The sequence below is a fragment of the Cupressus sempervirens genome, chromosome 1 (genome assembly GCF_028749045.1).
Source record: "Cupressus sempervirens isolate cs-2001-9-10 chromosome 1, ASM2874904v1, whole genome shotgun sequence".
NCBI classification, from domain to species: Eukaryota; Viridiplantae; Streptophyta; class Pinopsida; order Cupressales; family Cupressaceae; genus Cupressus; species Cupressus sempervirens.
This window is the reverse complement of record NC_143118.1, coordinates 40,991,457-41,013,684: the sequence shown is the minus strand read 5'-3', so window position 1 is coordinate 41,013,684 and position 22,228 is coordinate 40,991,457.

Below are 22,228 nucleotides of genomic sequence, written 5' to 3'. Positions count from 1 at the left end.
GAATCTGAATACACCATTCCTAGTTCTCTTAATTTTCTCTAAGTTCTCAAGAAGTTGTACCCTTATAATTTCACTCACACTCACCTATTTTTTCTCAACACATATCTTATAAGCTGCATAAATGAAGCCTGCTAACAACTCATCATTCTTAGAACTTTCACATATAGAATATGCAATGATTCTGCTCAAGAATCTTACATCATCTTGTTTGATGGTGCTGATCACCATTGCTTTACCATTGTAAACTACCTTAGTATAACTTTCAACTTTTTCTTAACTAGTTTCTCACCAATAGATTCACTACCTTATTTGCTAAGACTAGTGACTTCATGAATAAGGTTGGCAGAGATGTCGACTACATTGTCTCCTATCCAAATCTTTCCATTATAGATTCTGCTTAATTAGATCTATGTCCATTCTTTTGTATCAAGTTCGCAGTAAAAATGATATCTGACTAAGTCTAAGTTTTTTAGATGCTCATATCCAAGCTTAATAGTCATATCATGATTGAAAACAATTTCCATATCCTTGTTCATAAACTCACTTCCAATAGTTTCAAACTTACTACATAGATAGCTTCCTACATTTTACAATAACACTATGTTGTCCAAAGTAATTAACAAAGTCAAATTAGGGTTTTCCTCTGGGGGTTTCATAGGAACAACCTTTGATTTGGGTCTCTCAAAATTTTCAACATTCTGAACAATTAACATATCCATGATTACACCAAATAAAAAATTATCAAAGAATTTATGTGCAAAGAAAAATAAAATACCTTTTTCAGAGTAGGATTTTGCTTGAAATCACTTTTTCCAAATTGCTTCTAGGTGCTCTAAGGTTTTAAGATGATTGCAATGTAGAAATAATCAAGTTTGTACTCCTTTTATTCATCTGGAACTTGCATTAATTACATACTTTGCTTAATAAAAAAAGCTATTTATTTCGCTTTGAAATCAAATATCTACTCAAGATCAATTATCTGATCTTCGAATGCTACCTGAGTTCCACCATAGCTTCCTTTCATCATGACAATGCTCCTCAAAACTTTTCTCCACAAAATTTGTTGTAGAAACATAGATTTTCATCTTCTATCATATAGTAAGCTTTCTTTGTTATAATAGTAACACTTATTTCCTTCATAACTTGTTTCAATAAGCTCCAAATTGAAAGTGAGCTTACTTATAGTCAACACTCATTAAGATACATTTTCTCTCAACCTCGCTACAAGTAGCTCATCTCTAAATGAAGTTTCCAATTCTGGTGCTATGAATAAGATTAATGCAACTTGGTTGAATCAAACTCAATTATTGACTTCGATTTTCCTTTCTCACGATCATCTAGCTTTTCCTCTGAAATATCTAATCCTTTTATAGATGCTTCATTGAGCTCTTCTTGAAGTTCATTGACTACATTTGTTTTTTCTTCATTATCTTTCTTAGTTTCGGAGTTACTCTCATGATTCATTCTATCATTTCCAAAGTTCCTCCCATTGTTGCTTCTATTTTCAAAGTTTCTTCCATGATTCCTTTTCTCATTTTCTAGGTTTCTTCCATTATTACTTCTTTCTATTCTACAATACTTTTTTGTATGTTTGAAGTTGTTGCATAACTAACATACTAGGGTTCTAATTCTACGATTCTATTGATCAATAGATGCTTGACAATTTCAGGCTATGTGTCCAAAGTGTAATACATTATGCTTCCTTTCTTCATAAGGTCTACTTTCTCTTGATGTTCTTTCATTAGATCTTCTTCTATCTACAGGGTTAGTGTTTCCAAACATTCTACTATTTCTTCTATCATTATCATATTTAGGTTTCCTACAATCAATTACATCATGACCAATACCAAGACAATTATGATAGTAAAATTTTGTAACATGATTGAATGATTTATTTGCACAATCTCTTTTCATATGACTTATTTCATTAAATGAAAAACATTTACCTCTAAATTCATACCTGGTTTCCTTAGGAGATTCCACTTGCTTAGGTTCATCTAATTTCATAGTTTCCTTCTCCACTTCTTTGGATTTATCAGAAGATTGACCGGATTCAATCTTATCATCTAAATTATCTTTCTCCTTTGGACCTAATTTATGTTTAGGTTTCTTTGCAGACATATTAAATGTAAGGATTAAACCTCAGAAAGAAATAATAATTACATGCAAATATAAATAATAATAGAAAATAATAGATCACATAGAAAAGAATACAAGACACCGAGATTTAACGTTGTTCACCCAATCCCTAGGCTACGTCCACCAAACAACAAGTCTAATATTATTACAATCTAGTGATTACAACCTGATTAGAATCCGTAATCCCTTATAGCTCAATACCACCATAAGAACCAATTTTCACATCACCACAATAAAATAATCCCTAACCTTAAGCCCTTTTATACAAGTAATTTTATGCCACTTTAGGGTTACAACATGTCAGCCATATGTTGGCTATACGTTGGCCACAACGTCGACTATGGCCCAATTGTTTTTTGAAGTATGTACAATACTTCCCTAATTAGTCACCATAAACTAACATTAAATAGATAACCAAGACTAGTTTTATCATAGGTAGGTCTTTGTATTGACATAGATTCTTCAAGTTTTTTCTCTGCTAGCGTAAAGCTTTTCAAGCTATTGCTTGCACTAAGTTAGTTCACCTTTCACAATAGTGTTTTACTTATGAAGTTGTTTATGATCTTCTTTTGATGTATCAAATTTAGATGTCTTCTTCACTAGACTCGCTCAAAAATCTAAATTTTCAGTCTTCAAATCGGATTCAATTTTGCTAGGATCATTCTTCTAACTCAACTTTAAATTGGTAATCTTTAATTCATGCTTCAAGATCTTGTACTTTGTTTTTAGTTTTAAATATTCATCATCACCAATAGATTCAGTAGATTTAGGCTTGGAATTGAGATGTTCAATCTTGTCCTTTAATTGTCCAATGTATGCTTTGGAGTCTTCATATATATCTTTCAACTTATCTCTTTCTTTAGTAAGGAGATAAATTTGTTCAAGTGCCTCTTCAAGGTTCTTCATCAACTGTTCCATATCTATAAGCCTCTTTTGAGTAACCTGGATCTAATACCAATTGTTATAAATGGGGAATACCAAGGGGGGAGGATGGTGAATCAGTATTCTACAAACTTTTGTTGCCAACTAGATATTATTAATTACTTTAAACCATGCATAAGAAAGTAGACAAGTAATGCTGAACAGTAGTAATAAGCATACATAAAGACAACTCATAACACCATATTTTGTTAACTAGGGGAACCTTGGCCAAGGGAAAACTCTGGTGGGGATGATACCCACTAGATAATATACTGATATATATGTTCCTTGTTAGAGGATGTACCCTATTAGGAGTCAATGAGAAATTTTAGTATAGAGAGTCCCTATCAAGAGACTTTGAATCCCTCTTAAGAGATTCCAACCCTATTAGGAGTTGTTGTACACTGGATGCAAGAAGGGCTCACTACCAAAACATGCACTTCCAATTACAAGAAGAGCTCACTACCCAAACAAGTAATTAGTCCTCAGTTAATAGATGTTGTATCATCTTCCTTGACTAATCTCTATCCTCAGCTCAATCTTGGATCAAAAAATCAGGTTCTCAAAAACTTCACATATATTGCTTCACAAAAAGTTCACATATCATTTATCACAATACAATTGCACATAACTTTGCATTGATTCACATTACAAATGACTTTGCAAGATGTCTTTGCATAAATACCATGCCTTTTTACAAATTGCTGCTAGGTCAGCTAAGACCACAATATACTTTTTCAACTTAGAGTAAACATCTAGGATGTTGGCCCTAATTGGTTAAGTAAATAATTCCTTTACCTTAATTCTGTTGTTTTGTTTCACTTGGTAAATCATGAATATCTCTTTTCCATATTGTCCATAATAATGTTTGAGGTTATACACATCATCATCAAAATGTATATAGTCTCCATCTCTCTTCACTAGTGATAATATGACATCATAAACATGTTACATATAAAATAATGTACTATTGCAAACCAATTTCATACTTAGACAATTTTCTAAGTACCAAAAGCTAAGTATCTTTGTTACCGAGGTTTTCTACAAGTAAGTACACCATGTGTTATCATTAATGACAACAATTACATCACTACATAAATAGCCAATTGTCAACATATACTTCTATACTCTTGCACTTACTCTCCACATCTCTCTCACTTGCTCTGATCTAGGTTAAGATCACCTCTATTTAAAAGGTTTTGTTAAGAGTTTTCTAGATCCTTCCATAATAGCCTCTCCATTTGAATTATTGATCACAGAACATAGGGATCTGTGCTCCACATCATTTAAATGTTCTATAACAACCTCTACAATCTTTAAATGTTCCTTCCATGTTGGCTTGTAAAATGCGTTACCTCAAATTTTGTTCCATTTTTGACTTTAATGTATACTTTGCATTGCTTGGTCTTTACTATTTTTTGATGCTCGACATTTTTGGTGCTCATCCTGTATTACCCTTTTGATACTCGACACTTACTATATAACTTGATACTTGGAAGTTTCTAAGTCACTGATGAGCTCGACTCATATTGAAATACTCAATGACCATATATTTACTCAGCTCCTATAAAGCATGGTACATACTTGCTTATATACATGACTCAGCCTATGTAGAGTAACTCGGTCATAGTGATGACTATCTGACTCTACCTTGTAAATGACTAAATGATTGACACTAATAGACAATAATGGTTAGAGATACCAATAGGTGTGTCTTCATCTTTTCTTTCTAGTTATCATAGTTAACTCCATTAAAATTTAGACTATATTTCATGAAACATGATATAAATCTCCTTAAATTAAGTTTTTTCTTCAAGGACCTAGTGCTTCAATACCAATTTTTAGAAAGTCAAGTCCACCAAGATAACTAAGAGTTGGGGGGGGGGAGAGAGAGGGTGAATCAGTTGTGCATTTAAAACAAATCTCAATATCTTTATTAATTAGGAAACATGTAAGTAGTAGATGTAACATCCATAGAAAGATAACCATACATAGTAACACTAGATATGTTAACAAGGGAAACCCTTTCTTAGAGGGCAAAATCTAATGGGAATGACGCCCATACGATGATGTACTATCATAAAAGTTCCTTGTGAAAGGATAGACCTTATTAGGAGTCAATAAATATAATCAATAAATGCTAGGAGATTCCATGTTATGAGACTTTGAATCCATGTTAGGAGATTCCAACCCTATTAGGACTTGTGCCAACCATATTAGGAGTTGATAGGAGGATAACTAAACCCATTGTCCAAATAGCCTAAATACTATGCTTCCTGAAGAATACAAGTATAAAATTAAAACTATCCAACCAACAACTTAGCTTGCCAAATAAGTTCCTTTTAAGCTCACCATGCATCAACAAAACCAAACTCTACTATGAACTTCAAAAATTTTCATATTAAGCTCACACATTACATATTACATGACCAAATATCATTATCTTTACCCAAGGAAAAAATATTTTCCTTTATACCAAGTCCTAAAGAATAAACATTGAGTTGGCCTTGAGGCTTTCCCAATTAAAAATAATAATATAGGACCATCTTAAGATATTATAATACATGTTATATTATAATTTCACACTATATCCAAGATTACAAGCAAACTGTCAGCTCATAGCCTTCATAGCTTTTCACTCGATGATATTCTTGTTATGTCCTTTGAACCAAGGCATCTCTGACATGTCTTCAACCTTTTTCTTAGTTCTCTCAAGCCAATTCCATATTTGGAAGAGGATAGAATCAAAATAACAATACCCAATTTTGAAAAATATTGTCTAAAAGCTACATTAACTAAAATTCTCATAACTCTGTCTAGTCTTCATATTTCTATATGTGCTCTTAGCTATAGCATCTAGACATATTGTAGAACATAACTTCAAGTGCACATAAGATGATCTTCAATCCTTGAACTGTGTCAAACACTTCGACCTCTGTAACTTTTCTAGTCTTTAGAGAATAACTAATATGTTGACATCAATGACAAACACAGTCACGAATGCAACACATAAGATTTAAATCATGTCTTCAACAATGCTAATATGCTCCCCTATAGGAATATTATCAACATTCATGCTAACACTAATTACACTTTGTCTAAGGTTCAAATTAAGTTTTTGTTTATGTTTAGATAGGATGAATATTAGGATTAGGGTTAAGAATAATATTTTAACTAGGCTTAACTTATGGCTAGGGTTCAAATAAGGATAGAGTTGTAACTCATCTAGTTCTTTGGTTAAAGAATAATTAGGGTTAGAGCTAATTTTAGGTTAAGATTAGGGATCAATCAAAGGAAAATATTTGATTTTGGTAAAAGTTTGATTATTGGCATAGTTTAATTATACTTAGGGTTATGAATTAATATTTAAAAAAATCACAATTCCATTTTTTGATCAGTACAAGGAAATTGCCCATATTTTATTAATTTTTTTAACATCAATATTTTTTGCCCCCGTTCAAGTATAGGTATTGAGGGGAAAGAATGAGGAAGAAAAACCCCAGTCTAGCCTAGGAAAAAATTGTCTTGTCTATTATATACAATTGCCCCTTTATACCGAGGGGACTTAGAGAAGACATTCCTTCTTCTTACATTTAATATATCAAGTTTATACAAATTTCTCTTTTGGAAGGAATATACATTATTTTATGCTCATTCTTAACTTCTTTACATTTTGAGGTTTCTAAATTTCCACTTTTTGATATCTTGATGCTTTGTGATGGTTTTGAGCTTGATGATTGTGAACTTGCATATCTAGCTTTTGACTAAGATCCATCATTAGTTTTTGAGAGATTATGAAACTAGATTTATAAACTAATATATTATCTACGTCAAATTGAAATATTTTAATGCTATTTTACTTACATCCCTTATTCTAAGATGTTCCTGTTAAATTCATACAGATTATATCCAATACTATTAAAAAATTTAATCCCTTTATTCTATATACCAAAAAAGAGTTTTTAACACACGAGAACATAATTTTATTAAATAAGGCTTCATATATTTCTTTAGTATTAAATACATTGAACATAACTAAATGATTATTTGAATATGTAATATCCTACCTCTATTATTTTCCATAATCATAATGTACCATACTATGAACTAAACGATTTAAATTATTATTAGAGTGGGGTTTGCATTGCACCAAAAGATCGATCTGTTAATGCTTGATACAACCACTCAACTCATAGTACACAGGAGGTGGTTAATCCCTTGTCACAAATACTAAGGGGAGCACTGAACATTTTGCCAATAATATCCCTCTCTGTCATGTCCCCTTTTCAAATAATTAAAAATAATATCTTTTCTAGGTAGGCAGGCCCAAAAAGGTGAAGTTTCGGAAAAAGGGGATAATATTTGGAAGCTAATGGACTAATAAATTAAAATTATTATTAAAATATGTTTTATTAACCCCTCTTGGACATGAGTTAGAAATATGCCCTCTTTTAAGGAGTTTGGAGGCATTTTGGGCTCATTCCAAAACTTGATTTTTGCTCATTTCTTTGTTATTCTTCAGAGGCTGCCAAACTTGTGGAGAAGGAGACCCAAGAATGAGAGTTTGCAAGTTTCCAGGAAGGCTAAGGATGGGAGTTTGAAGCCATTCCATGTGCATGTTCATGCAGAGTTTGCCTTTGTGCTGAACAGTGTAGTGATTTTTCGAGTGTGTTTTTGTAAGAGTTTGGTGTTTCCGATTGAGTATTTCATATCGGTTTGGGTTGCTGTTGTATTTTAGACTTTTAGATGTTAAAATAGAGCTGAATATATGTATTTGGTCATGATTATACTTCTGTGATAGATTATTAGTGTTTTTGTGGTGTTTTTGGGCTATTCTATGTTATTTTCGAAAGCTCGATGAGCATTGTTTTTATCTTCCGTTTGGGAGCTGTTGTGTAAATGTTATACAGATATGAAAATGTCATTTTGTAGGCTTTTATGCTGCTGAAATTTTTATAAAAATGTCCACTTTTAGATTTACTAATAATATGTGAAGCTGTGAAGTTTTTGACACTATTTTCGGCACACCCGATTTGGGGTTTATTGAGAAATTGGTGGATCTTTGAAAGATTGGTTGTTTGATCTTAAAGATCTGATTAGAGGCTTGAAATATCATATAAAATCAAAAAAGGGACATTTCAGTGGTATCAGAGCTATGATCTTGCCAGCCTGAGGGTTTGTAGAAGTTTGCATGTCAGTTTTGACAACTACCCAAATCTTGCATGTCAAAATTTATGGTTGCATGCTACTTCTAATCATTTGCATGTTAGTTCTTGGTGAATTTGGTGGTTTCATGTTGCTTCTAATCAGTTGCATGTCAAAATCTATGGTTGCATGCTACTTCTAATCATTTGCATGTTAGTTCTTGGTGAATTTGGTGGTTGCATGTTGCTTCTAATTAGCTGCATGTCAAAATCTATGGTTGCATGCTACTTCTAATCAATTGCATGTTAGTTCTTGGTGTTTGAAGAAGTTATAACCTATTGGGGTTACACTCTACTTTATCTAGAATGGATAGGTATAGTACAGAGTCTCAGAGGACACGATCTTGGACAATTGATATCCAAAGTCAGAATAGTAGAAAGGATGGTTATTTAGACATTCGAGATAAACTTAGGAAAATAAGCCATGACATGTCTGAACAGTTGGTTGAGCACCACCGTATAATGAATGACATGTTGTCCAACCCAGCTAAGGTGGATAAGTTGACTGGATTTCTATTTGGAAAATTTTCTCATAGGGCAGATGACACAATTACCAAGAACTTACATGAGGAGTTTGAGAAACTAGCTTATAGCCAGGCAGAGGTCTCAGATTCTACTCCACCACAGGAGGTAGTAAGAAATGATATTACGCAGATTGATAGTAATGGTCAACTTGATACTCAAATTAAGACAATTGTATATAGGTCGTTAAAGGGTGATATCACAGGTATTCAGGATGGTATAGTTACAACAGGTAGTGACTACAACGTAGTGGGTTTAGATGATGATTATGAGGATGTTGTTGTGCATGATGGTGAGATACCTAGTAGAGATGAGTAGACATTGAGTATTCATGAATTTGCTGAGAAAGAGTACCAGGCACAGTTAGATGCTTCGTCACATGAGGTTGAGGCTGGTAGTACTTCACACGATTTGTCCAACTAGCTGAAAGTGAACAAAGACAGTATTGTGACTTCATTATCTCATCATGATAGGTATGTGGAGTTAGTTGATATTGGTCATATTACTCAAGTGAGGATTTTGCTTGAGTTACCAGCTGATTCTAGTTTACAGACATGGACTCGAGATTGTTATATTGGCATTTGGGATTCAGTTGACTGGAGATCTTTAACACTTTTTGGTAGCAGTGTTTGTTTGGGTACTATTGTGGATTTGATTAGCAGATTGCACAATGTTGTCTTTTCTTGTGCTAGCAGCTTGTCTGATGTTGGTATTAGTTTTTATACACCAGTGTTGGGCTTTGTTCATATATCCAGTCGACCATACTTGCTGGAATGTGTTGATGATCTTTCATATTTGGTAGTGTGTACAGATGAGTCCCAGGATCATATTGGCATTGATGACATCTAGGAGGATGCAGTGGGCAGTTTTGAAGACTTAGTTTCTTTGGGTACAAAGGAGTTGGACAACAGTGCTACAGTTTTTGATACTCCATTTGTTGATATGAGCTTTAGAGTTGATTCATAGGATATGGATGGTAATAATCTAGAGACTAGTAACTTTGAGGATACTCCTTTAGATAGTGCATCAGAGGAGGTTTGTAGGAGATAGTCAAGCCAGTGCCATCATGTGTCTAATTAGTTGAGAGTTAGTGAGTGAGACATTGCTATCGCTTGCCAACATTTTGATGCTGCTCATCAATTGTTAGCAGTTTATGGATGGGGTTCTCCTACTAGTGATGAGCAGGGAGGCAGTTATCTTTCCTTGACAGAGTTCCACTCTTTATGGGAGGCTATCCAGATTCTAAGATAGGATTATATGTAATTGGTAGCCGACAGAGATTATCTTATGGAGTGGGGCAGTACAACATATGATGCATTGTTGGCCAAGGAAGATGAGGTGAGTGAGCTTACTGAGTAGCTTGAGGCGACTTTTGAGATTCTTGAGAGTACATAGTTGGCTTTCAAGGAGTCACAGTTTCATTTGGCTAAGGTGATCATGGAGTTAGAGCAACTACAGTCTTTACTAGATTCTGTATAGTGACAAGCTGTGGTGTCTGATGATCCGAGGATGTCTATGGTCGAGATTGTCAAAGATAGTGGAGATGGGGATGCATCCATCCTTGATACTAACATTGGCATATCGGGTTCATCCCCACTAGAGTTAGGTTCAGTTGAGTTGGGTGCTGCAGCTGACCTCTAACACTAATGGCACGAAGACTAGAGATGCTGTATCAAAGACCATGTGTGATGTTGGTGAGCTGATAGTTGGCATGGTTCCTACTAGTAATACTACTCCCTTGGTGATGTCTTTAGAGGTAGTAGTCAGTTCCAACTTGGTTAGTGATCAATTGCAGTTAGTTACATCTGGATTGCAGTCTGAGCCACTGACTGAGATTGGTGCATTCTATTAGCATTATATTGTGAGGTATGCTCATCAATTTACCTTTGATGACCATGTTGATGAGATGATGATACAGAGATGTACTTTGGTTCCTAGTGCTTATCATCAGTTATGGGATAGTTTAACACCTTAGGATGAGAGTTGTGATGGGCATGACATGGCGATAGGTTCTATAGTTGACAGCTTGATAATACATGACTTAGAGCATGAGTTTCAGAGTGATGCTTCAGCGGGTGTTGTTATTGATTCTACTCCTTTGGCTATGACATCTCCTGACTTAGCTAGTGATCAGTCACAGTGGGTTGTATCACTTGTTCATGGTGAGCTATTGACTGAGGTTGGTTTTTTTTATCAACATTATATTGCAAGGTATGTACATTAGTTATCATTTGATCCTTGTGTTGAGGAGTTGATGGCAGGCAAATTTGGTTTGGGTTCCAATTCTTGTTGTTCATCTTGTGATGGCTTTTCACCATCAGGGGTGCATGAGAGTTATGGTTATGAGATAGTGGTCGGTGATCTATAGAGTTGTGTTGACTGTAGGAGTTGTATAGTGTGTGGATTATCCATACTTGGTACAGTTTCATTTGGGAGCATTCAACATTGTTGCAAAGTTGGATTGTACATTCCGTATAGGCCAGTGGAATGCGTTGATGGTATTTACTATGTTGGTAATTTGATTTGTCCACTTTACTTGGGTTTTGATGTTCTAAGAGTTTGTTTCTCATGGGTTTCTGACTGTGGAAGTTGTGACTTTGGAGTTTGGTTGAGCAGTAATTGTCAGTTTGATTATGGATTCCTCTTGGTTATATTGCAAGAGCCTGTGTTAATTGACAATAGTATAGTTCATGACTACATTTGGGATCCAGGTGGATTGATTGGTTTATTGTTCAGCCATTTCTTGAGGACAAGAAATATTTGGAAGGGGAGGACTTGTCATGTCCCCTTTTCAAATAATTAAAAATAATAATCTTTTCTAGGCAGGCAGGCCCAAAAAGGTGAAGTTTCGAAAAAAGGGGATAATCTTTGGAAGCTAATGGACTAATAAATAAAAATTATTATTAAAATATGTTTTATTAACCCCTCTTGGACGTGAGTTAGGGTTATGCCCTCTTTTAAGGAGTTTGGAGGCATTTTGGGCTCATTCCATAACTTGATTTTTGCTCATTTCTTTGTTATTCTTCAGAGGCTGCCAAACTTGTGAAGAAGGAGACCCAAGAATGGGAGTTTTCAAGTTTTTAGGAAGGCTAAGGATGGGAGTTTGAAGCCATTCCATGTGCATGCTCATGCAGAGTTTGCCTTTGTGTTGAACAGTGCAGATTTGTGGTTTTTCGGGTGTGTTTTTGTAAGAGTTTGGTGTTTCCGGTTGAGTATTTCATATCAGTTTGGGTTGCTGCTGTATTTTAGACTTTTAGATGTTAAAATAGATCTGAATATATGTATTTGGTCATGATTATACTTCTGTGATAGATTATTAGTGTTTTTGTGGTGTTTTCGGGCTATTCTATGTTGTTTTCGGGAGCCCGACGAGCATTGTTTTTATCCTCCGTTTGGGAGCTGTTGTGTAAATGTTATACAGATCTGAAAATATCATTTTTTAGGCTGTTATTCTGCTGAAATTTCTATAAAAATTTCCACTTTCAGATTTACTAATAATATGTAAAGCTATGAAGTTTTTGGCACTATTTTCGGCACACCCGATTTGGGGTTTATTGAGAAATTGGTGGATCTTTGAAAGATTGGTTGTTTGATCTTAAAGATCTGATTAGAGGCTTGAAATATCATATAAAATTAGAAAAGGGAAATTTCACCTCAATGTTCACCCAAGGGTTTGAGAATTTGAACTTGTGAGAAAGCTCTACTACCACTTATTATAATGGGGTTGCCATTTCACCAAAAGATTGATCTGTTAATGCCCGATACAACCACTCAACTCATATTACACAAGAGGTGGTTAAGTCCTTGTCATGAATCTTGAGGGGAGCATTGAACATTTTGCCAACAATTACCTTATATATGTTTAAGATCTATTTAAACTATACCTAGTTCATGTATCCAATTTTATCCAAGTAGTATAAAAATGCCTAAATTTATGCACCCACAAACATTCTAGTTTTGTAATAATTAAGATCCTCATTGAATAAAACATTAAGCCGATTATCTTTAATCTAGATACCACTTTGATAGAAGAATCCTTTAATAGAAAACCACTTGAAGCCATTGAGAAGCCTACTAGCCAAAAAAAGGAGGCTACAACCTAACTTAAGAACTAAACTGAAAACTACTACGAGTAGAGCTTTGTTGTAGAGGGCAAGAATCATGATCTCTTTTTTTAATGATAGACTTATATTAAATATATATTTCTAGAATAATTAAGAAATTTCACCATCTTTCATTACATGCTAAGCCTTAATAATAAATTATTTCTCTCAAAATTTATGAAAAAATATAGTTATATTTCCCCCTTTATGTACTAATCAAATTGATTTTCAATGAAGAAAGTTATAAGTCTTTTATAACTTATTTAAAACTAATATCACGTTTAAGCTTAGGGTTAGGGTTAGCATATAAATAAGGGTTAGGATTGGGATTAGGTTTAGGGTTGTTGGTTAATAGTTTGTCCTCCTATTAGATTTTCTAATTTGACTCTTTGATTCCCAATGTTTTGGAGAGACAAAAGGATGTTTACCAACAAACGGGTTAGTGTAAGTATTCTATCACTACCCTCTGAATTACTTGGTACAACTCCCTATGATTTACAAAAATATGCAATGAATATGTTTTTATGAGATTTAAAGTTTGACATTATAAGCTCTTAACCTGAGAGTAGTAAAGGATAACCAAATTGTGTGTAAGCACAAACAATTCAAGCAAGATGAACTTGAATAACCTATCACACCCAATAGAATGACTGTGGTAGATTATCTTGAGATTTCTAACCCTTACTTCTTGCAATTTGGGGTAAGGTACATGATCCTCTTTTCTAATCCATCTTTGAAGACATCCGCTTCAAATATAGTCTTTAGTTTACATGCAACAAGTTCTAAAGGCAATGGTGAATTAGGTTTCGCTCCATAGACTAATTTAAAAGGTGAGATACCTATAGCTCTTTTAGGTGTGGTTCTATCAGCCCACAAAGCATTGCAGATCTTCTTATGCCAACTTTTATGATTATCTGAGACCAATTTTTTCAAAATATTAATCAGATTCTTATTACTAGACTTAGCCTATCCATTTCCTAGAGGAAAATATTCAGAGGAATGTCCAACTTGAATACCATTATCATAGAAAAATTCAATAGTCTCTGAAGAGGAAAAATAAGATGCATTATCCATTATCAACTTTACATGAACTCCAAACTTGATCAATATATGCTCTTTGAGAAATTCACATACTACTTCTGATGAAGTCTTCTTCATTGGCTTCTCTTCAACCCATTTACTAAAATATTCCATGGTAGTTAATATATATAAGTGTCCTTGACTAGAAGGATGATTGATTGGTCCTATAAAATATAAATCCCATTGATAGAAATGGACTTCAATTATCATTGGCCTAAGAGGTAAGGTAGCAAGTTAAGGTTTACCAATAAACATATTGCATTTATCACAATTAGCTACCCACTTCTATGCATCTTTAAACATGCTAGGCCAATAATAGCATTGTCTTAGAATTTTGAAAGTAGTGATAGTAGAAGAAAAGTGTCCTCCACATGCCTCATTATGAAAAGATGTCAATAATTTTACTTGCTGCTCCTTATCCACACATCTTAAAAATGTTCCATTAATTGCTCTCTTGTACAAGACATCATCATGAATCACATACTTCAAGGATTTTTTTTAGATCCCTTCTTTTCTTAGTAGTTAGTCCATCAGGGCATTCACTATATGTCAGAAAATAAGCAACGCATGAGAACCAAGGATCCTAAAGACTTACCATAAGAACTTTTGGAGTATCTTCTTCTTTGCATTATTGATCCTTTACTATTAGCTTTATAGAGTGCATTACATCTTACAAGTTTGGTTGGCTTAATTTCTATATCATATTCTTGGACTTTTGCTATCCAAACTGCTCTATTATTACAACCAACCTCTTGTTGTGTCAGAATAATTTTTTTTGAAAGATTTGGCACACATATTACTGAATGAGAATGCAACACATAAAACCTAAATTTTTAAAGGGCTCTCACCACTATATATGCATTTTTCAATCTGGGAGTATCTCAGTTCATGATTCTTGAATGGTATACTCATTAAAGCAATTGGAGCTTGTATTCTCTCTTTATTTTCTTGTATCAGTATAGCTGACATTGTATGTTCTGAGGCATAACAATAAATGATGAACTCTTTAGTGTAGTCAGGATGGACAAGCACAGGGGCTTTGGCAATAACACCCCTGATATCTTCAAAATCCTTTTTTCCAACATCACTTCATTTGAAAGTTTTATACCTTTCATCATATCAACTATACATTTAACTATTTCAGAGAAGTTAGAAACAAATCTCCTCAAGAAATTTAATTGGCCAAAGAAAGACTTCACTCTAGTTTTACTCAATGGCAGACTTAATTGTTGGATATATTTAACTCTTTCTCATTCAGTCTTCACTCCTTCTTGGGATACAATATGACTAAGTAGCTTGCCTTTTGTCACACAAAATACTAACTTCTTTGGATTCAATGAGACACCATGATCTTTACATCTTTGCAACACCTTGTCTAGATCTTTGATATGATCTTTTATCTTCTTGAAAAAGACTATCAAATCATTAATGTATGTGATAGTAATTATATCCTTCAAATCTTCAAAGGCAAAATTCATGCCACATTAAAAAGTTGCACGTACATTACTTAGACCAAAAGGCATTTTATTGTAGGCAAAAGTACCCCATGGTGTGGTAAATGTAATTTTGAATTGATCTACTTCATTTACCTAAATCTAATTGTACCCTAAAAACCATCTAACATGGACATCATTTTTGATCTTGCAACAATTTGTAAAAGATGATCCATATTAGGGAGAGCAAAATTATCTTTAAGTGAGGCTTGATTTAGATTTTTGAAGTCTAGGAAAATCCTTATCTCTCCATTCTTCTTCCTCACTGGCACAATATTAGCAACCCAAGTAGAATGATGAATAGGATATATAATCCTAGCCTGCAACATTTTGTCAATCACCTTGAATATTTCTCCTTCAACTATAGGGTTATAGTTTCTTTGTTTTTACCTGAATGGTATTGCTTCTAGTTTAAGAGGGATTTCATGTTCGAAATTTCCACCCATGAAATTATTTAGGTTTTCATAACTCCAAGAAAATACATCTTGAAATTCAATAAGCAATTTCCTGATCTCTATCCTCTCTTCTAGTGTGCAACACTTTCCTATGTTTATCATCTTTGGGCTGACTTCTGTCCCTATATTGATTCCATCATACTCACCACAGGTTTTTCCTTTCTTATCTCTTTCCCTCTTTATATATGCGTCATGTCTATCAAAAAGTTTTTCTAAAGAGATTAGATGGGGTAGAATCTTATTACCTTTCAATTGAATCATATTAGGCTCTATTTTATTTTTATCACTTGTCACTAAATCATCACCATTTACATTAGTGCTTCCTTCAAAATACAAGCATTCAAAAGGATCTTCCCCTTCAATGAATTTTAGTATGCATTTATCATCTTCAAACACTTGCCATGAATCTTCATTATTAGGGACATTAGGCTTGAATAGAACTTCTACTTTATAAACTTGATCTTTGAAATCAAGATGTGGTAAGAGAAATGATGCAGAGACTGGCAAAGAATCAACTATTGAATTGAATTCTCTGGGTACTGATGTAATTGAGAAAGCATCCAAACTCTCAATTTCAACCCACATTTTATTAAAATAGCTTCTCAATCTTGAGTTCTTTAAAACATATTGGTTTTTGACTTGTCTCACCACCAACATTTCATCTCCTTGAGCTTTAAGTACATTGAATCCTTTTTGTTTTGCTACAATTAATCCAAGGAGAAGAGCTTCATGTTGTGCAGTATTGTTAGTATTTTAAAAATCTAACTTATAAGCCAAGCAAGTCATTTCTCCACTAGGTGATGTCAACACTAACCCTACACCTGAACCAACATTAGCACAACTATCATCAAATTCCAAAGTCCACAACTGATCACCTTTATTTTGTTCTAATTCTTCTAATATCAGGAGTGTTAGAGAAAAACATGTAATTACTAAACCACATTTCATGATACAAGATCTGAGATCTAGGGTCATCTTGTTTTAGGACAATAAATTTTTCCTTCTCTTCTAGTTCCTTTTTATCTCCAACTTGGATAGTGGCACAAGACTAGTTAGTTTTATTTCTCCCCCCTGCCTTTGTAGAAACTGCTACTTAGGAGCATGCCATAGCTTGTAGGGATGTCTACCACTAGAATAGTGAGTTTAACCTTTTGGAATGATGGGCAACAAGGGAAACTTGATCATCTTTTATCTATCCAAGAAAAGGCACTTGTTTTGCATCCATTCAGTAACATCTACCAAAAATTTTATTCAATGGAAGTCCTAAAGTTTTTTCTATAGAAACATGCATTACATTATCAAAAGCTCCTAAATTTATGATGCAGTTACTCAATCTATTTCCATTGATGAACAAGGAAATGTAGAAGGGATGTGGTTTCACATTTGGGCATGTGGCCAAGACAAGAGGTTCTTCTTCTTTAAACAACTTAGGGAGTGCAAAATCTTCATTAGTCAAAGAAGTTCCACTAGTGCTAGCTTTATTGTGGTGATCAACATTAGCATTAATATTGACATGACCCACATCTTTACTATTACAATGTTCAACTAATCTTTTCAATTGATGAGGATTAGACTTTAAGTATTCCAATGGAGATATTTGAATTCTAACCTCTTCATAGTATTGTATGATGTCAAAGGAATTAGTTGATTTACCTTTGTGCTCCTTTTGTGAAGATGAAGTTACTATGCCACTATCTTTATCAGCCTTGTTTGATGGCGCATTATGATTGTTACTAACTGAATTGTTAGTCTAATTTCTATTCTTCTGATATTTGGTCATTAATGTTAACTAAGGCCCTTCTAGAGTAGCAAAACAGTCACCTCCTACTTTTGAATCTGATTCATACTCCAAGAAAAAGTTTTTAGAGTCACCACAAGGAGTATGATCATCCTCACTTTCAGGATATTCAATTGTTTGTTCTTTGATATCCACCATTTGCCTATATTTGATCATATCAACACATGTATCTCTATCATGATCTTCCCTTAAGTGAAAAGCACACATATTTTGTCTTTTTTGGGAAACTTCAATTGCTAATCTATGTTGAATAGGTGGAATTTGGAATGCTTTACCTCTATTTGGGTTTCTATAACCTTCTTGATGAGGTTGATGAAAAGAATGAGCAAGCCGATTAATTTGTTTCTTCAAAGAAATGAGCTCATTAGACAAATTTCAAAGCATATCCTCTATATTATTAGAAGTACTAGATGTGTTACTCATGGTTCCAGATTGGAATTCTCTTTTCCACTTACCAGAGGCTATCATGTCATCCTCCATCTCCATAGCTAGTGTCTAGGTAACTTGCAAGTTTTCTACATTTGATCTTCTAATTTGATATCCTAAGTTAGGAGGTATTATGCTAATGTAGAAAGTCTTCTTATTATCATTAATGGGTGCACTTGCAACAGGTATTCTTTTGATGAGTTTATTGAACTTTGTATTAAAATCTCTCATGGAAACTAATGGTTCTATCTTTATCTGTACCAATTACAAAAACAATACTTGTGCATCCTATGTACTTTTGTAACATTCTTCAAATGTTTGTTTCATAGTATCCCAATATGTTATGCATCCTACAGGCAGGTCTTGAAACCAATCAGTAGCTTTGTCTACCAATGTATCTACAAACATTATGACAGCACATCCTCATGTTGAGGATTCACTACACCACAAGCCTTATGGAAAGCACTTAAGTGTTGTTATTTAGAGGTGGTACCATCACCATTAAATCTTGGGAAATTCATCCTTGATGCTCTTGGAAAATCATTATTAGCTGCAAGGGAAAGAGGACCAATAGAATCTCCCCACGGTTGTGCCATAACTATTGGTACAGTAATTTGGTTTGTTTGAAAAGTAATAGAAAGTGGAAGTGTTGCACCAATCAATAAAAAAACATCAAAAAAAATAGGAATGGAAGTCCTAGCAATACTTCTATATGTTCTATTAGGAGGAACAACTATAGACAATTGAGTATCTTGGAGTTGTTCAGTCATAGATTCCCTTGTACATGTTCTTTCTCTTCTACAAAGGTCTTCTAGGATAGGAAAATTGGCCTTCTTGAGCTCTTCGTATATTGGGTCAATATTTCCTTTATCCTTGGCACTTCTAGTATATTTGGAATCTGGAGTGTATCAAATATTCATAAAAAATGGTGTTTTAAATTTATCTTACCTATCTTCAACTTTGAATTTGCTTCTTTTCTTCAGTAGGTTGAGGCTGTAAAACTGGTATCAAGTACTTATGGAAAACACTTCACTACCACAAGTCCTTTCTTACAACTCAAATATATGGAATTAGATTGCAAATTAATATGAAAGAAAATTCTTCAAAACTTTCATTTGAATCTTGTTGGTAGAGTCGCCAAAAATTGTTGGTTAAAAGTTTGTCCCTGTTGGTACCCATATAGACCGAGTAATTTATATTTTAAATTTATGGTCTTGAACTCCTTTGAACTAAGGTTCAAAGCAATTCAAAGTGGTTCAATTTTCTTGTTTAGGTTCAATGGTTTATTCTGAGAAGTTTAGATGTATAAGCCATTGACTTGGGTTCAATAATTCATTTCCAGTTCAGAAATATAGTTTGTTAGTTCACAAATTCAAAGGCTTAGTGATGCCAAGTTCAGAGGTTCTCCCTAATACCATTAACACAACTAGGTACAAAAGAAAAGCTTGCACTTTTGGTGACTCAATTGAGATTGGTTTAAAGGTGTTAAAATGTTGTATTTCAGAAATCCAAAGCCTACTTTTGAAGATTAAATTTGATTCAATAGGCATGATGTAATTCACCTAGTTCATATATGATTCACAAATTGAAGGAAAAATCTAGTGAGCTCTCAAGTATTCACACATGTAGACTATGATCAAGATATCATAAATGGGGGCTGATTGCGAACCATTTGACCATATCTCTACTAAAGTCCAATTCACAATAGGAAGTAATGCAAAGATCATATCAGGCCCGACCACTACAATATAACAGTTTTAGAAGTTTTCAATGATTTATGTTTGTAGAATATCAAATATGAAATATTTGATTCCCTAATCCCAATGTGGTCTGTTGGGGTCTAAGTGTCACGTCATGAGCAAAAGGTTTGACTTAATTATGGGAATTATTTGTAGAACTTTTGATTCAAGCATCATTAGCTTTGTGATGTGTCATCAACTTCCTATATTCCTCCACTAAGGCATTGTGTAAAGGGAGATTTCAAATGGGCTATTTCAAAATGTCACTTATCCTAGACAAAGACAATGTTAAAATCCATGACAATAGACAACAATCCATGTCTTATTAAGAATCATTGTTTCCCCATCCTGATACAAAGGGGAGGAGCTTGGACATTGTAATGATAGGCACCTACAAATTGTCTGACCGAATGCCTCAGGAAAGGAAACACATGAATTTCTATCAAATTTAATCCTTCTCCCCAAAGAAGTCATGGATTACTAATATGGAGGCAAGTCTCATCAAATCATGATCAAGGGACAGAGTTTTCAAGACTATAAATATATATAGAAGATACTAACAAATCATTTGGTGAAATGACCATCCAAATACAGGCTTTGTATTGATCAGGGACTATATCAATTCATCACACCAAGTTTGAGAAATGGGAGCAAGGTCTGCACAAGTGATGCCATCTTAAAACCTGAATGCTCTTCTTATCAAGTGTGAAGAGAAATCTTATTTGTAATGTTAGATTATCATGGAGAAAATTGATCACAACTTAAAGAAAGATTAGGTTCCTGCAACTTTTCATATATTTTAGCATTCCAAAGACTTAGTTTAAATCATAGAGCCACCATATCAGTTACAGGTTTGAAATCAATGATGTGATCTCTTGTAGCTACAGGGTGTACAAATGTTTCACAACCCATATTATCTTATCATGAGGACCAAAGACACATCCATGAAATGAATGGTTGAATCTGGTGACAAGAATTGGAAAGAGGATGTTGACCTCGATGAAGCCTAAGCTAGAGAATCTCACAAGCTCTTTTGACATCTACATGATTCTCACTCATAGTCACTCCCATTCAAGAATTCGAGTGAAAGATAACAAGGTAGAAGAAAAAGATGGATGAAATGGGCCCGCAAAATACATGTACCAACTATTGCAGATTAACATGGAAGAAGGGGTCATGCGAACTATTTGTTAAAATGTCCATAAGTTTCCATAGGCTTGGAATGAAGTTATATGTTAGCTATTAAAAAATCATTTTTGGGTGGTCAATAAACCAATCTACCCCAAGTCCAATGCGCTCCCACTATCATACACAAATTGAAGATTCCTTCAAGTCTATGAGACAATGAGATGGAAAGAATTACAAACAAGGTGTCCAGTAACATCATGTGTCAAGAGGCATCTGCACTCATCAAGTCCTTCAAATGACTCATTCACATCAAGATTTAATGAGCACGGGTACCACAATGAGAGTAGATGGAGTCAACCAGCCTCATCACCACATGCATAGGTGACACTCCATCGTGAAACTTGATCAAGAACATGAAACCCCTGAAGGACATGTTTGAGCCCGTAGTGATGAGCTCATCTGCCAACAACAACACAAATAGTTTGTGAGGTCTATGAGCTGTCTTCCTATACTTCATCCTTGGAAGTTTTGATATAAATTTGTTTTGAACATTTTGTAGCTTCCCTCTCAAAGAAGAAGAAAATTGACCCTAATGGTGGTAGATGAAATCTTAATTGATTTCAATATAATGAACCTTAAAAATCTCTAAGACAAGTACAGGATGTTCGCGGATGCATAAAAACTATTTGATAGAATGCCACTACAATTATGATAATGGTGAATCCCACAAGTCTATTTGACCATGATAGGTGTAGAGATAAGTGGTAGCTTCCACAATTGATTGAACACGGAAGGAACAAAGCACATGGGCTTTCAATATTATTATTGAAATACTATTTAGGAATAATCATGACAGTTACAACTAGTTTGGGAAATTCCACTTCTTAATACATCTCCATGAACAAAATTGAGTAATAAATCAAAGTTCCTAATTTGATTAAAGGAGCCACCTATCCCAAAATACATTCACCTTTGATTCCATAAATTTCTCCATTTACCTTTATCCTTATGAACATATTATTCATAAAGTGAGGCCCGATAAAACATTGTGTGGGAGAAATCATATAAGTAAAAAGGAAAGCAAAAATAGTTTCAAGAATTGGTTGTTATGAATCATAACTATCTACAAAAAAGAAATAAATATGTTAGCAGAAGAGAGACCAAGGGTTCTATTTTTTTTTTGTTGGGGGGGGGGGGGGGGGGTGAAGACTGGCTTTTAT